Below are 16,813 nucleotides of genomic sequence, written 5' to 3'. Positions count from 1 at the left end.
ATGTGTTTTTTTCCCTTCTTTATTATGCATTTTCGTCCGGTGCGACGTATACTCCGGAGCGATTTAAAATCCGAAAAATACGGTAAATAATACCGCTGAATTAGTCATCTTACTCTTGATTTTAACCACTTTCAATAATAATGTCTAACCTACTTTCAGTTTACAACCTTCTCAAATGATATTAAACAATGTATTCACGACCAATATAATTATTTAATACTAACTCTAGGCTTAGGTTAGACTTAGACTTAGACAAACTTTAATGAACCACAAGGGAAATTGCTACATATTCATTGTTACAATGTGAAAAGTGTAAGGATGGAAAGGACAATGCAGGTATAAATAGACTAAATATAGCAATATAAAATCTAACATATATGTAATATTTACATAATATATGTACAGTGTATTATATATACTGATATAGTATGTCTATACCATATTAACATTATATAACAATTACCATGTACAATATTACAGTATATGTGTCAGCTGCAGCATAAAATAGAGAGTAAATCCAGCAGAAAATAGAAAATATACTGTGGAGGTCTCTTGCTTCCGGGTTCTCCCCCCCCACCCCCCGGACATGACAGCTGCATTCGGGGCTTTGAACAGTCTTTTATTTTCCAATCAAATGTTCTTTTTGTCCATCTCAGCCACCTCCATGTCGTCGCTCTCTTTCTATCGGCGTGCTCTGCCATCCACCCACCGACTCTCCTTCCCGACTGCTGCCTTTAACAGAGCGACAGGTGATTTGACAAACACTAACAGCTGTGTCATTCACTCGCCTGTCGCCAGTCTCGTAACCGGTTCTGCCACACTCCACTTCGCTGTAGGTGCGCAGGCCACGCCCACCACATATACATTAAAAACAAAGAGAAATAGCTAACATGGAAGGTGTCAGGTAATAGACAGATAGCATCTATTGCTGCATGGCGAGTGATTATACAGCTGGACTAAGTGCGGAATGAGGGAGTTCTTGTATCGAACACTGTGGGAACAAAGCTGAAGGGAGCCTGTTGGAGTATGAATTCCAATGTCCCTCAATTGTCTGGTGGAGTGAGTGGGAAGCAGTTTGTCCAGCGTCGTCCTATCCCTCACTGACACAAACGCCTCCAACTGCGTGCCAATAGTTTGGCCGGCTTTCCGGATCAGTTTATCAATCCGGTTTGAGTCCCTTTTGCTGGTGCTGCTGCCCCAACAAACCACTGCAAAGTACAGGGCACTGGCCACAACAGACTGATTAAATATCTCCAACAGCTTGCTGCACACATTAAAGGACCTAAGCTTCCTCAGGAAAAAGAGTCTGCTCATGACCTCCTTGTAAACAGCTTTGCAGTTGTCCTTCCAGTCCAGTCTGCTGTTCAAGTGGACTCCCGGGTACTTGAACGACCCCACTACTGCCACCTCCCGGCCCTGGATCTTGATGGGCTCCACCGGGGTCATTATCTTCCTAAAACAGATTACCAGCTCCTTGGTCTTGTCCACATTAAGAACCAGATGGTTCGCCTGAGACCACTCAACAAAGTCAGCGATTAGTGTCCTGTACTCCAATTCCTGTCCCTTTCCGATACACCCAACCACACCAGAGTCGTCAGACTATTTCTGCAGGTGGCAGGACCTGGAACTATACTGGAAGTCTAACAGGAAAGGAGACAGGGCGTTCCCCTGTGGAGCACCTACACCACTGACCACAGTATCCAACAGGGAGCTCCCCAGTCGCACAAACTGGGGCCTGTCAGACAAGTATTCAGTGATCCAGAAGACAATGAATGAACTGACCCCCATCCTGAGCAACTTGTCCCTCATCAGAATTGGCTGAATGGTCTTGAAGGCACTGGAGAAATCAAAGAATATGATCCTCACACCAGCCAGGTGAGAGTGAGCATGATGCTGCAGGTAGATAACAGCAGGTTAGGTTGTTTAGAACAAAAACAAACACTGTTAATGGTCCTGGATAAGAAGGGACGAATAAATAACTGACGGAAAGTAAATTTATATTAAAATTAAAAAAATTTATAATGTATATATTTAACTAAATTAATAATAAAATTAAAGACATTCTCCACATTAGTCATAATGTTTGCACTTAAGAAACTATTATGACTTTAGCACAGACCTGGGCATTCTGTGGCCCGCGGTCCACATCCGGCCCTTTGTGCGTCCCTGTCCGGCCCGCCTGAGGCCAATCATCCATCCATCCATCCATTTTCTACCGCTTATTCCCTTTTGGGGTCGCGGGGGGTGCTGGCGCCTATCTCAGCTACAATCGGGCGGAAGGCGGAGTACACCCTGGACAAGTCGCCACCTTATCGCAGGGCCAACACAGACAGAGAACATTCACACTCACATTCACACTCTAGGGCCAATTTAGTGTTGCCAATCAACCTATCCCCAGGTGCATGTCTTTGGAAGTGGGAGGAAGCCGGAGAACCCGGAGGGAACCCACGCATTCACGGGGAGAACATGCAAACTCCACACGGAAAGATCCCCAGCCTGGATTTGAACCCAGGAGCACAGGAACTTCGTATTGTGAGACAAACGCACTAACCCCTCTGCCACCGTGAAGCCCGCTTTTATTTTGAAAAGTGTTATTTATGGACGTATGTCCGTGTGCAACCTGTGAGTGAAGGTCCACAGCGACAAGTGATGCCCGGTTACCCCCGAGACGCTAGACAGAGAAAAGTTGATGACGAATGCTGTGTTTTCAACAAGACATGCACTGCCAAGTATTTCTTTACAGAAATTAAAGGTAAAGCCGTGTGCTTAATTTGTTGCACACAGGTTGTTGTGTTTAAAGAATGTAATTTGAATCGCCACTACACGAGGAAAAATAGCGGAATCTGTCTGATAAAGAGCGTGCAAGGGAGGCTGATGCGTTGATGGTAAAACGGAAAATCAAACAAGGACTTTTTGCCAAATTTCACACCGACAGATATGCATCCGTCCGGACAAGTTTCGTAATTTCTCACACAATCTCCAGAAAAAGTAAGGCGTTTTCTGACAGAGTTTATTAAGGAGTGCTTATTGGACCCTGTTGCGCTGATATGCCAGGAGAAGGGGGGCGCATTTGACAACGTGTCACTCTCCCGACACACTGTAACGTGCTGGAAATTTGGAGCTCCAGCTAAAAAACAGAACGGCCGACTTTGACTGTTTTTCGCTGGCTTTGGATGAGAGCTGCGATGTACGTGACACCGCCCAGCTGCTCATATTCTGGCAGCCATGCAGTCAGTTAAAGGGACAACCACAGGTAATGACTTGTTCACAGAGGTAAATTCGTGTTTGGACATGTTAGGACTGAAATGGGACAAGCTGGCAGGTGTGACAACAAGATGGTTGTCCAAATCTGACGGGGAAAAATGTTGGACTTTTAAAGAAAATGCAGGATTAGGTGAAAAAAATTAACCCTGTGCAGAAATTGACCTTTTTGCATTGTATTATACATCAGGAGGTGTTGTGTAAGACCGTGTTAAAAATAAAACCAGCAAAAGCAATATGCTTTTCTATGAAGTTGAATTAGGTTAAATTAAATTCATATCTATCAATCCATCCATTTTCTATCGCATATTCCACTTTGGGGTTGCTGGTGCCTATCTCAGCTACAATCTTAAATTATTATTATTATTATTTATCTTACGGTACATTAAAAATAATATTGAGCAAAATTTAATTGAAATATTGTCGATGTGGCCCTCCAGCAGCGCTCAGGTTGCTCATGCGGTTCCCGGTAAAAATTTAATTGCCCACCCTTGCTTTAGCACCAGGTTTGATCTGTTTGATATGGTCATTACTGCCACAAGTGGTGGAAAAGTGTATCACAATGTATAATCACTGCGAACCACAGCTGAGAAAACATTTTTTGCCGGCTCTCCCGAGGGCGCTGCTCAATGCGCCCTGGCCCTATGGTTAAACACTGCTCTATGTAATTGACAGCTGAGTTGTCCCACTTTCACCACAGGCACGCTGGGATAGAATCCTACAAGGCGATAAGGATAAGCTGTAAAAGATGTCTCAAGTTTATGAACAGATGTCGATTCAGATTGACTTTATAGACCAGGGATGTCAAACTGGTTTTCATTAAGGGCCACATCGCAGCAAATCCATCCATCCATCCATTTTCTACCGCTTATTCCCTTTCAGGGTCGCGGGGGGCGCTGGCGCCTATCTCAGCTACAATCGGGCGGAAGGCGGGGTACACCCTGGACAAGTCGCCACCTCATCGCAGGGCCAACACAGATAGACAACATTCACACTCACATTCACACACTAGGGCCAATTTAGTGTTGCCAATCAACCTATCCCCAGGTGCATGTCTTTGGAAGTGGGAGGAAGCCGGAGTACCCGGAGGGAACCCACGCATTCACGGGGAGAACATGCAAACTCCACACAGAAAGATCCCGAGCCTGGATTTGAACCCAGGACTGCAGGACCTTCGTATTGTGAGGCAGACGCACTAACCCCTCTGCCACCGTGAAGCCCCACATCGCAGCAAATATTGTATGAATTTACCTTTGAATTTCATTATAATTATATAAATTGTTTTAAGTAGGCTGTACATTTTACAGTAAAAAAAATTACATTTGCAAAATTTTACTGTAAAATGTTTTGGGGTTTTTTTACAATATTTTACGGTGAAGTGTGTTTCTGGTCTTGTCACCCTCTCCCGGACAGAAGGGCGACACGGCAGTGTGGCTGGATCAAAAGAGACGCCGAAGACGCCTTGCTTTGTTACAAGCGAGTGTCCTTAAGCAGGTCTGCAGTACCCAGAGGAGCCGAGGTTAAAAAAAAATGAAGGACTCCTAACCCGGAGAAGCCAAACCAACAGTTTTTAATCAATCAATGTTTATTTATGTAGCCCTAAATCACAAGTGTCTCAAATGGCTGCACAAGCCACAACGACATCCATGGTCAGATCCCACAAAAGGGAGAGGAAAAACTCACAACCCCCCCAGTGGAGACTAGAATCAATGGACGCGTTGAGTGGGTCTAACATACAAACCCCGTTTCCATATGAGTTGGGCAATTGTGTTAGATGTAAATATAAACGTAATACAAAGATTTGCAAATCCTTTTCAACCCATATTCAATTGAATGCACTACAAAGACAAGATATTTGATGTTCAAACTCATAGACTGATTTTTTTTGTTTGTTTTTTTCAAATAATTAACTTAGAATTTCATGACTGCCTCACGTGCCAAAGTAGTTGGGAAAGGACATGTTCACCACTGTGTTACATCACCTTTTCTTTTAACAACACTAGATAAACGTTTGGGAACTGAGGAAACTAATTGTTGAAGCTTTGAAAGTGGAAATCTTTCCCATTCTTGTTTTATGTAGAGCTTCAGTCGTTCAACAGTCCGGGGTCTCCGCTGTCGTATTTTACTCTTCATAATGCGCCAACATTTTCGATGGGAGACAGGTCTGGACTGCAGGCGGGCCAGGAAAGTACTCGCACTCTTTTTTTTTTTACGAAGCCAAGCTGTTGTAACACGTGCTGAATGTGGCTTGGCATTGTCTTGCTGAAATAAGCAGGGGCGTCCATGAAAAAGACGGTGCTTGGATGGCAGCATATGTTGTTCCAAAAACCTGTATGTACCTTTCAGCATTAATGGTGCCTTCACAGATGTGTAAGTTACCCATGCCTTGGGCATTAATGCAACCCCATACCATCACAGATGTTGGCTTTTGAACTTTGCGTCGATAACAGTCTGCATGGTTCGCTTCCCCTTTGGTCCGGATGACACGATGTCGAATATTTCCAAAAACAATTTGAAATGTGGGCTTGTCAGACCATAGAACAGTTTTCCACTTTGCATCAGTCCATCTTAGATGATCTCGGGCCCAGAGAAGCCGGCGGCGTTTCTGGATGTTGTTGATAAATGGCTTTCGCTTTGCATAGTAGAGCTTTAACTTGCACTTCCAGATGTAGTGACGAACTGTATTTAGTGACAGTGGTTTTCTGGAGTGTTCTTGTGCCATTGTGGTGATATTTTTTAGAGATTGAGGTCTGTTTTTGATACAGTGCCGAAGGATCGAAGGTCCCGGTCATTCAATGTTGATTTCCGGCCATGCCACTTACGTGGAGTGATTTCTCCAGATTCTCTGAACCTTTTGATGATATTATGGACCGTAGATGTTGAAATCCCTAAATTTCTTGCAATTGCACTTTGAGAAACGTTGTTCTTAAACTGTTTGACTATTTGCTCACGCAGTTGTGGACAAAGGGGTGTACCTCGCCCCATCCTTTCTTGCGAAAGACTGAGCTATTTTTGGGAAGCTGTTTTTATACCCAATCATGGCACCCAATTGTTCCCAATTAGCCTGCACACCTGTGGGATGTTACAAATAAGTGTTTGATGAGCATTCCTCAACTTTATCAGTATTTATTGCCACCTGTCCCAACTTCTTAGTCATGTGTTGCTGGCATCAAATTCTAAAGTTAATGATTATTTGCAAAAAAAAAAAAAATGTTTATCAGTTTGAACATCAAATATGTTGTCTTTGTAGCACATTCAACTGAAAATGATTTGCAAATCATGGTATTCCGTTCATATTTACATCTAACACAATTTCCCAACTCATATGGGAACGGGGTTTGTATATTTGGAGGGCAATAACCGTTGTGTATACATTCATATCTGTATTAATAGAACCCAGTTGTAGCTGGGATGCGTTGTCTTTGATTTCCATTCTAATGAGTTTAATTTTCTTATGAAAGAAATTCATATAGTCATCTGCCGAGTGGACGGAGCTACTGGGAGGAGTCCCTTGTTGGGTTAGCAATGTTCTTGTACCAAACAAATATTTACCATTGAATTGATTAAAGTGGACCCCGACTTAAACAAGTTGAAAAACTTATTCGGGTGTTACCATTTAGTGGTCAATTGTACGGAATATGTACTGTACTGTGCAATCTACTAATAAGTTTCAATCAATCAATCAATCAAGGATAGTTTTTGTTGAGGCGGATGAGATTTGAGTAGTATTTGGCTTTAGCTAAGGTAAGCACGCATTTATAACATGGGTGTCAAACTCTGGCCCGCGTGTCAAATTCACCAATACTCATCTTTGCCAACCCCCCCGATTTTCAGTGCCCCTATCGAAAGTCTCGAATTTCTCCCGATTTCCACCCGGACAACAATATTGCATTTAGCGTCCTATACAACCTGTCGTCACGTCCGCTTTTACGCCATACAAGCAGCGTGCCGGCCCCAGTCACATGATATATGCGGCTTATACACACACACAAGTGAATGCACAGCATACTTGGTCAACAGCGATACAGGTCACACTGAGGGTGGCCGCATAAACAACTTTAACACTGTTACAAATATGCACCACACTGTGAGCCCACACCAAACAAGAACGACAAACACATTTTGGGAGAACATCCGCACCGTAACACAACATAAACACAACAGAACAAATACCCAGAACCCCTTGCAGCACTAACTCTACCACTATAAAATCTAGTTTTTAATGCAATACAGCAACCCCCCGCGACCCTGGATGGACAAGCGGTAGAAAATGGATGGATGGATGGTCTTAAATGTGTCCACGTTAATCAATTCATGGTTTATAAGTTATTAAACTAACACTCCATGCTTGATGGAAAACCTCAAGTTTAGTTGCGTTCCAGCTTTCTACATGATAATTTATGAGCTCTATTTTCTTCTGTATACCATGGGGTACGCCTCTTAGGGGCCCTTTTTAGCTTTGGCGCTGCAATACTATCAATGTTTTCGCACAGGAAGTCGTTAAAGTTTTTAGGGGACGGGCAATATGTGCATTCCTATAATCAGAAGGAGATGCCTCATTCATCACAGAAAAACACCAGCAGGCAGCTGTGGCCTGCGGGATGGTTCTAATATTAATGAAATATCATCCTAGGGGCCACAGATAATTTATTCGACCGGGGGCCTTGACTTTGACACAGGCCTATGTGGGTCGGTATAGCTCGGTTGGTAGAGCGGCCGTGTCAGCAACTTGAAAGTTCTAGGTTCGATCCCCGATTCCACCATCCTAGTCACTGCCGTTGTGTCCTTGGGCAAGACACTTTACCCACCTGCTCCCAGTGCCACCCACACAGGTTTAAATGTAACTTACATATTGGGTTTCTCTATGTAAAATGCTTTGAGTCACTAGAGAAAAAGCGCTATATAAATATGATTCACTTCACTTCACACGCCTACTGGAAGGGTGCCGGTAATTCTCAAAATGATGGATGTCAACGGCCGTTAAAACGGAAGGAAAAGAAGATAAGAACCCTTCGCAGTGTTGGGAGAGTGCCAGCAATCTGAGGGATCCTGGTTCAATCCCCACCTTCTACCATCCTAGTCACGTCCGTTGTGTCCTAGAGAAAGACACTTCATCCTTGGTTAGCGTCTTGCATGGCAGCTCCCGCTATCGGTGCATGCATGTGTGTGTGTGAATGGGTGAATGTGGAAATAGTGCATACTTGCCAACCCTCCTGGATTTCCCGGGTGACTTCCGAACTTCAGCACCTCCCCCGAAAACCTCCCGAAATTCAAGCGAAGCTGGAGGCCACACCCCCTCCAGGTCCATGCAGACAGACCTGACTCCATGTTGTGACCATCTTAAACAGGACAATACTGCCATCTACTGTACATCGAATAGAATGTAAATATATTCTACATTTAAGTGCAGTCAAGGAACATGCATTAGAGAGTCTGTTCTGAAGCCCACAGTAAAGAGACATAACTACATCACGTCGCCTGGTTATTGACTTCAACCCCATATATTACACCGTTGACGAGCAAAATGAAGAAATATGCTTGCAAGTTCCAGAACGATTGGAAAAAAGAATTTCAGGTGATCCAGGAGAGTTCGAAGGGAAAGGGGTATGTTGCCTGTAATTTTTGTAGAACAGACTTCTCCATTGAACACGGCGGCCGAACGGATATTCAGCCATGAACGGTCAGCGAAGCACAAAGCATCCGCAGTGCAGCATCGTTCACAACCCAGTATTGTGGCCCACCTCGCAAAATGGAAACCCGATGGTGTATACTGAAACAAAGATGGCTATGCGGATAGCTGGAAGCAACATCCCGTTCTCATTTGCGGATGTCTACAACAAATCCGTGAAGGATGTTCCCCGATTTGGAGATCGCTCGCCAATACGCAAATGGCAGAACAAAGGTTACTCAAATAGTGAAAGGTAAGTGTTGTTGTTTTATTTTTATTAACCAGCAAGCACAGTACAGTTAGTAGAACAACTGTGTTTTTATTACTGTGTATTTGAAGGGTGCCGTCAGAAGTTCAACTATTTCTTTTATTTATATATTGAATAAAATAAATACATATAGCTAGAAATCACTGAAAGTCAAGTATTTCATACAGATGTATTTATATATTTTATATATATGAAATACTCGAGTTGGTGACTTATACGCCACCTCTCTTAACCACGCCCCCCACCCCCCACCTCCCGAAATCGGAGGTCTCAAGGTTGGCAAGTATGGCTTTAAGTTCCTTAAAAAATGTAGAAGTGCGCTATAAAAGTATAACCATTTACCATTTAATTTATTTACCATTTCACAACAACACATTTCCTCCACCACAGATAACACAACCGACTGAATGTTAACGAAATAAAAGTGTCAATTTTAAAACATGCCCACTGTACGCTTTACCGTAATGCCTAATGTAGAGAGGTATTGACAAATCCGAGGTAGTCTTGTTACAGTGTTGAATGGTTTGTAGTACGGACACATTTTAATAGTAATATTTCAAAAATCTATAGTTTACACACCGAGCCCTTCAGAAGCAAATTTTATCACTATAATCACAAACGATTTTTTTTTTACGCGGTCATTTTGTCTATTACGGTGGTCTCAACCTCTGGCCTATGAATCAGTTTTTGCTGAGATTCCTTGCTGGATTCCTTGTTATGTCGAGCAGAGAGAGCTGGTCCCAGATCAGCATCGATGACGTCAGCGCTGACGTAGGCGTCGACGTTGAACAAGCCCGCTGAAATTCAAAGTCGCAGGAGGAGCCTCGACAGTCGACACAATAAACTCGAGCCTGTCGGCGTTCAGTCACTTCGTGTCGGCACTCAACTTTCATATCGACTTTTCAGGTGAGACATTTTTAAATGTACAACCTTGACACTTTTGTTCTTGAAGGGCACGACTTCCGGGATGAAGTAGCATTTATAGCTTGGCTAATTGCTGGGTTAGCTTGTCGTTAGCATCCTGACTACATAACTACGATGTCACATTTTGCGCCAAACTATTAATTGCAAGACTAATAAACCAACTTAATGACTGGCCAGCGGAATGTCATTAATGATCTTAAAACGATTCAAATGGGGCGTTGTCGATACACATGTCGAAGAGCGTTTGTGTGATCCCACGCAGTGCTGTCTTATTCCAGGTCGGCGGATCGATTCAAAAATCGATACCAATGATAATTGATGTATTGTTTCATCATTTTAACCAGGGTAACAACTCGTTCAGAAACACAATATCCAACAGGAGAGACCTGACCGAGTGGCAGAAACAGAATTTAAAAGAATTTCAGATTGGGAACAATCAACACTTGCACATATAAAACAGTGCATTATGCAGTTAGTTAGATAACGCCATGATAATTCTCCTAAGATACTATATTTCCTTGAATTGCCGCCGAGGCGCTAATTAATTTAAAACCTCTTCACACTCCGGCGCTTACCAAAGGCATGCGGTAAAAGTAAGCATGCGCTAATTATTTTAAAACCTCTCACTCCGGCACTTACCAAAGGTATGCAGTAAAAATTTGAGTGTGATGTAAGTTTGGACCTTAAACCCTACTGAATAGCTGTTGATCTTCTTCCCTTTCTGCGATTTCAAATTACCGGTATTGAATTTAGCCTCCTCCATTTCGAAAATGGTGACACGGGAAGTGTCACGAGTTTGACCAGGCGGTAATACTAAGCATGCGCTAATTATTTTGGGAAGCGAGTTTGACCCGGCAGTAATTCAAGACAGTCGCATACTATATGCCCTGCGGCAATTCAAGGAAATATGGTAGATAGATAAATAGTACTTCATTGATTCTTTCAGGAATATTAAAATTCCAGCAGCAGTGTACAGAGTTGAGATCAATTTAAAAAGTAAATAATGGGGTTATAAATGGAAACAAAATAGAATAATATCACAAAAAATAAAATCACAATATCACTAGAGTAATATTTGTATCGTGGAATGCGATCAATGTTTTTCTTATTCTCTTCTATGCTTATTTGAATTTGAGCCAGTACAATAGTTGCAGTGTTGCCAACGCCTCAGTAAGGAATGTAGCTATTGGCTGTCATTAAAACGTGGCTCGAAAATCTCATCACCTCATTTGCATAATGTACGCTGTAGGCATAGACACTGAGCTACATTTCTGCCAGTGGGTGTGTATAAAAAAAAATATGTTCATTGAAGTTAATATCCCATAATAAACCTCAATTAAACAAGGCCAAGAACCAAAAGATTTCAAGATAGCAAGAGTAACTTCCTTTTTTACAAAAGGAAGCAAATTAGAACCTGGTCACTACCGACCTGGTTCTATTCTCAGTTCCATTTCGAAAGTAATGAAAAAAATAGTTTATGAACAGGTCGATAGTTAATTTGCCACAAAAAAAACCTCATGTACAAAGTTCAATCAGCATCAGAACTAACCAGTGAACTGACACATGCCTTCTCTATCCGAACGACCACATCAAACATGAGGTGGACGCAAGCAAATACTGCGGCATAGTCATGCTGGACTTTCAGAAGGCCTTTGACATAGTTAACCACACTATACTGTTGGATAAGCTCAGAGCAATCGGATTTGATAAAACTTCATCGAGCTGGATGCAATCTTACTTGCAGTAAGCTGGTGAGTTCCCCAAGGCAGTATATTAGGGCCTTTATTGTTCCTAATATACGAAAATGACATGTCATCAGCATGCGACTGAACTATTCCTGTTTGCGGATTACTCGGCCCTGCTGGTATCCGGCAAAGACAAGTCACAGGTGGAAAAAATCCTCAGTGCTGAACTCCTTAGTGTTTGCATCTGACTCGCTGACAACAAGCTATTCATACACTTAGGTAAAACGGAATCCCTCCAATGTGGGTCCCAAATCAACCTTAAGATAGTCAGTGACTTCACTATTAAAGTAGGTGACATTGTTATCACCAGGAAAGATGAGGTCACCTACCTAAGTTCCATTCCAAGGAGCTGGTCATTGACTTTGGGAGGTCGAGTCCACGGTCATAACCTATTGTGATCGAGGGGGTTGAGGTACAGACCGTGGACTCATTCAAGTACCTCGGGGTTTGGGTGGACAATAAGCTGGACTGGACTGTTAACACGGACCATCAGTACAAGAAAGGACCGAGCAGGCTGTACTTCCTCGGGAGACTGCTCTCCTTCAACATCTGCAAAAAACTCCTGTGGATGTACTGCCAGTCTGTGGTTGCCAGTGTTCTGTTCTACATGGTAGTGTGCTGGGGGGCAGTACATCTAATAAGGACAGCTCCAGACTTGAGAAACTGATCAGACGGGCCGGTTCTACAATCGGAATGAAACTGGAGTCACTGGTGACGGTGGCAGAGAAGAGGACTGTTGACAAACTACTGATCATCCTGGATGATGCCAGTCACCCTCTGCATAGCGTTATCAGTAGCCAGAGGAGCCTGTTCAGTGCTAGACTGCTTCATCCCAAGTGCAGGACTAATAGAGTCAAAAACTCCTTTGTCCCACACGCCATTAGACTGTACAACTCCTCTCTGGGGCGGGGGGGTACTAGGATGACAGGGGATGCAAAACAATAACAGTGCAATACGTTTTCATAACATGGTCACTACTGCCTACTTTGTCTTGTTATATTCTTATTTTACTGTTATATTTTTATTCCCATTGTTTCTTTTTAGTTTTTATACTTATTGTAATATTTCTCTATTTTGTTTCCATTTAAACCCCCATTATTTAATTTTTACTTTTATTTAAATTGATCTCAACTCTGTACACTACTGCTGGAATTTTAATTTTTCTGAAGGAATCAATAAAGTACTATCTATCTATTCTAGAGGCTAATCTTTCCTGTGGTAAAATGCCAACCAAGGTAATCAAAAAGGTCAACCAACGAACAAGATTTTTCTACAGAATTTCCTCTCTGGTCAACAAACGCACCATGAAGATTCTAACGGGAACTCTCATTCAACACTTTTTCGATTACGCTTGCACCACTTGGTACCCCAGCACCTCCAAAACCCTCAAATCGAGACTCCAAACATCCCAGAACAAGCTAGTCAGGTTATTTCTAGACCTCCACCCCAGATCACACCTCACTCCAACCCATTTCTCCAAGGTGGGCTGGCTCAGGGTGGAGGACAGAGTAAAAAACCTTGCATTGAGCCTAGTCTATAAAATCCACTACACCTCCCTGATACCGAAGTACATGTCATACTGCTTCCATAACGTAAATGACCGCCATAACCACAACACCAGGTGGAGCTCCACAAACCACGTTAAACCCAGATTCCGATCTAAGAATCTTAACTTATTCTCTTTTTATGCCACATCAATATAGAATGGACTCCCAATAGGTGTAAAAGAAAGTGCATCTCTACCCTCCTTCAAAACCGCACGAAAAGAACACCTACAGGCAACTTCAACCCTAGACAAACACCCTCCCCCCTCCGTATCCCACCTACCCAGATTGTAAATGACCAAATATAAATAATCAAATGTATATACTTGTTCTTATGCTTTCTGAACTCACTATGTTCACTGCTCGCTGTACATATCCTACCAAGTCAGACCTACACTGTTTCAATGTCCGTTTCTCAGATGATGCAATTGTTGATGACTAAAGTGCTGATATCAACCAAACCAGTTAGGTTGACCCCCTGTGAGTTCTTTGGAACACTTGTGGGCCCTCACGGCAGCACCCACCGCTGCTCATTAAGGACAGTAACTGAAGCCTGCTTTAACCTGACCCCTGATTTTCACAGTATGTGGAACACCAGCGAAACGTAGCCGGCAATCTCCACTGCCCTTCAGTTGCAGTTCTGCTGTGCAGCAAAATAGGGTGGAGTTTTACGTAAAACCTTGCTAATCCATGCATAATCGTGTGATAAAGTAAACACTAAAACAATCGCAGCGCAACGTAGAAAGCTTTGTCGTCCAGCAATTCCCACAGGCGGGCGCGCCTGTGACTGCATTGACTTGACTTGCAGAACGACAGCCTATTTTTTTTGTAGCAACCCAGTGCAGCTGGCATAGGCTCCGGCTCCCCGCGACACCAAGAGGGACAAACGGTAACCAATGGATGGATGGGAAGCAACAACACAGCATCATCCCTGGCAAGCTTTGTTCACATACAGTGGTGCAAAAAAGTATTTAGTTAGCAACCGATTGTGCAAGTTCTCCCACTTAAAATGATGACAGAGGTCTGTAATTTTCATCATAGGTACACTTCAACTGTGAGGGACAGAATGTTAAAAAAAAATCCAGGAATTCACATTGTAGGAATTTTAAAGAATTTATTTGTAAATTTTGGTGGAAAATAAGTATTTGGTCAACCATTAAAAGCTTTCACTGATGGAAGGTTTTGGCTCAAAATCTCACGATACATGGCCCCATTCATTCTTTCCTTAACATGGATCAATCGTCCTGTCCCCTTAGCAGAAAAACAGCCCCAAAGCATGATGTTTCCACCCCCATGCATAGGTATGGTGTTCTTGGGATGCAACTCAGTATTCTTCTTCCTCCAAACACGACAAGTTGAGTTTATACCAAAAAGTTCTATTTTGGTTTCATCTGACCACATGACATTCTTCCAATCCTCTGCTGTATCATCCATGTATCCATTTTGGTATAAACTCAACTCGGCGTGTTTGGAGGAAGAAGAATACTGAGTTGCATCCCAAGAACACCACGCCTACTGTGAAGCATGGGGGTGGAAACATCATGCTTTGGGGCTGTTTTTCTGCTAAGGGGACAGGGCGATTGATCCGTGTTAAGGAAAGAACGAATGGGGCCATGTATCGTGAGATTTTCAGCCAAAACAACCTTCCATCAGTGAGAACTTTGAATGGTTGACCAAATACTTATTTTTCACCATCATTTACAAATAAATTCTTTAAACTTCCTACAATGTGAATTCCTGGATTTTTTTTCACATTCTGTCTCTCACAGTTGAAGTGTACCTATGATGAAAATTACAGACCTTTGTCATCATTTTAAGTGGGAGAACTTGCACAATCGGTGGCTGACTAAATACTTTTTTTGCCCCACTGTATATACACATTCATTCATTTCATTCAATTCCTACCAACCACTGCCCTGCCTTCCCCATATAGCTGTCCAGGATATGCCTGTATATGCTTTTTAAATTTTGAATCTCTAGAATCCGCATGTCCTCATCCATTGTTCTCAACAAGGTTCAATTACTTCTAAAAACCTTTGAATAGTTTACTTCATGTCCGTCTCGGCCATTTAGGAAGTTTCAAAATGTTGAAGACAGGTTGTTTTATTTTGAAAGTAAACCGGACAATTTATTTTGTGTTTGTGCATGACTTCCTGTACAATACAAGCCGATTTTAGCTAAATTGAAACGCCGATTTGCAGTGAACGACAAAAATAGAAGCACTGCATATATTTAGTGCAGGCATGCGGAATGTTCTCGCAATTGCGAAAAATCTGCATTTGTTCAATATTTATTGAATTGCAATTTTTGCTAACTACTACAGTAATAAGAACTATGTTTATTACATTTGTATTATTTCAATTACTTTAGCATTTAATTTGGCCAGAGTTAGGCAAAATTAAACTAGTGTATACAATTGTATCGTTTTGACTATACAGTATATACATGCAGCATGACAAGGGGATTAAATTTAAGTTCCATTAAAAACTATTAAATTGGATTTTTGATTTCTGCAAAAAACCTGTTACCATACAATAATAAAGTTTAATCAATCTATCTCTATCATGCAACTCAGACCTGCAACACACAAGAACATTGGTGGCCTGTGAGAAACACTAATCGGTATCAGCATACTGCCCCTGTATTTACTTGATATCGGGTCAATATGCTACTGCTTATTGAATGTTTGCAAGCTTTGAACACAAAACTAAATTGTATATTTGATTATTTCGCTGGGCGATATTGGCTTTTATTAATATCGCGGTATTTTTATGCCATATCGCGATATACGATATATATCTCGATGTTTTGCCTTTGCCTTGAATGAACACCTGATGCATGTAATCAGCAGTATGATGTTTTTTTTTGTGTCTACATTAAAACATTCTTCATACTGCAATAATATATGCTACTTTTAAACTTTGATGCAGAGAGGGATCACAACTAAGTCAATTCACCAAAACTGTATTTTTTGAATGCTCTTCATTCTCTCATGGGTGACTTTTTAAAGTAAAGAACAACATAGTGCTGCTACCTTTTTTTAGCAACACTTCTGCTTCATACTTTGCATATAGCTGTTGTCTGCTAAATATCTTGCCGCTTGAAGCCAAACCACCTCCAGATGATGGACCCCCTGCTGTTTTTTTGGGCATTAATTGTTCTTCCTCCATTTGTGATCAGTTTCGCACCTTCTCTCTCGTAATGTCACTCGCTCCGCTTGCCTGCCTCAGCTAACGTTAGCTATGCTAACGATAACTCGGTGAGAGCGTTTGACATTACACGCGTGACACTATGTGACATATGTAAGAAGGCGGGCTTGTTTTACGTCTCTGTGAGAAGGAGTAAGAAGAGCCTGTAGTGTAATGCCCGCAGCTAAAAGCAACTGCGTGAGAACGTATACACG

The 16,813-nt window shown here is 42.2% G+C and overlaps 1 protein-coding gene across 9 annotated transcripts in view; it reads left to right on the top strand.

Moving 5' to 3' along the window:
* The first annotated feature begins 9,942 nt into the window (after window positions 1–9,942).
* Window positions 9,943–16,813, top strand: part of LOC133568234 (anillin-like) — a 42,443-nt gene continuing 35,572 nt past the window's right edge. For all 9 annotated transcript variants that reach the window (XM_061920042.1, XM_061920038.1, XM_061920041.1 and 6 more), the window contains exon 1: window positions 9,943–10,103. The gene's annotated coding sequence lies outside the window, so the exon portion shown is untranslated. The remainder of the gene's footprint in view (window positions 10,104–16,813) is intronic.

This window comes from Nerophis ophidion, linkage group LG14 (assembly GCF_033978795.1).
Source record: "Nerophis ophidion isolate RoL-2023_Sa linkage group LG14, RoL_Noph_v1.0, whole genome shotgun sequence".
Lineage (NCBI taxonomy): Eukaryota > Metazoa > Chordata > Actinopteri > Syngnathiformes > Syngnathidae > Nerophis > Nerophis ophidion.
Note: the sequence above shows the minus strand (reverse complement) of the source record. Positions and strands in the feature narration are given on the sequence as shown.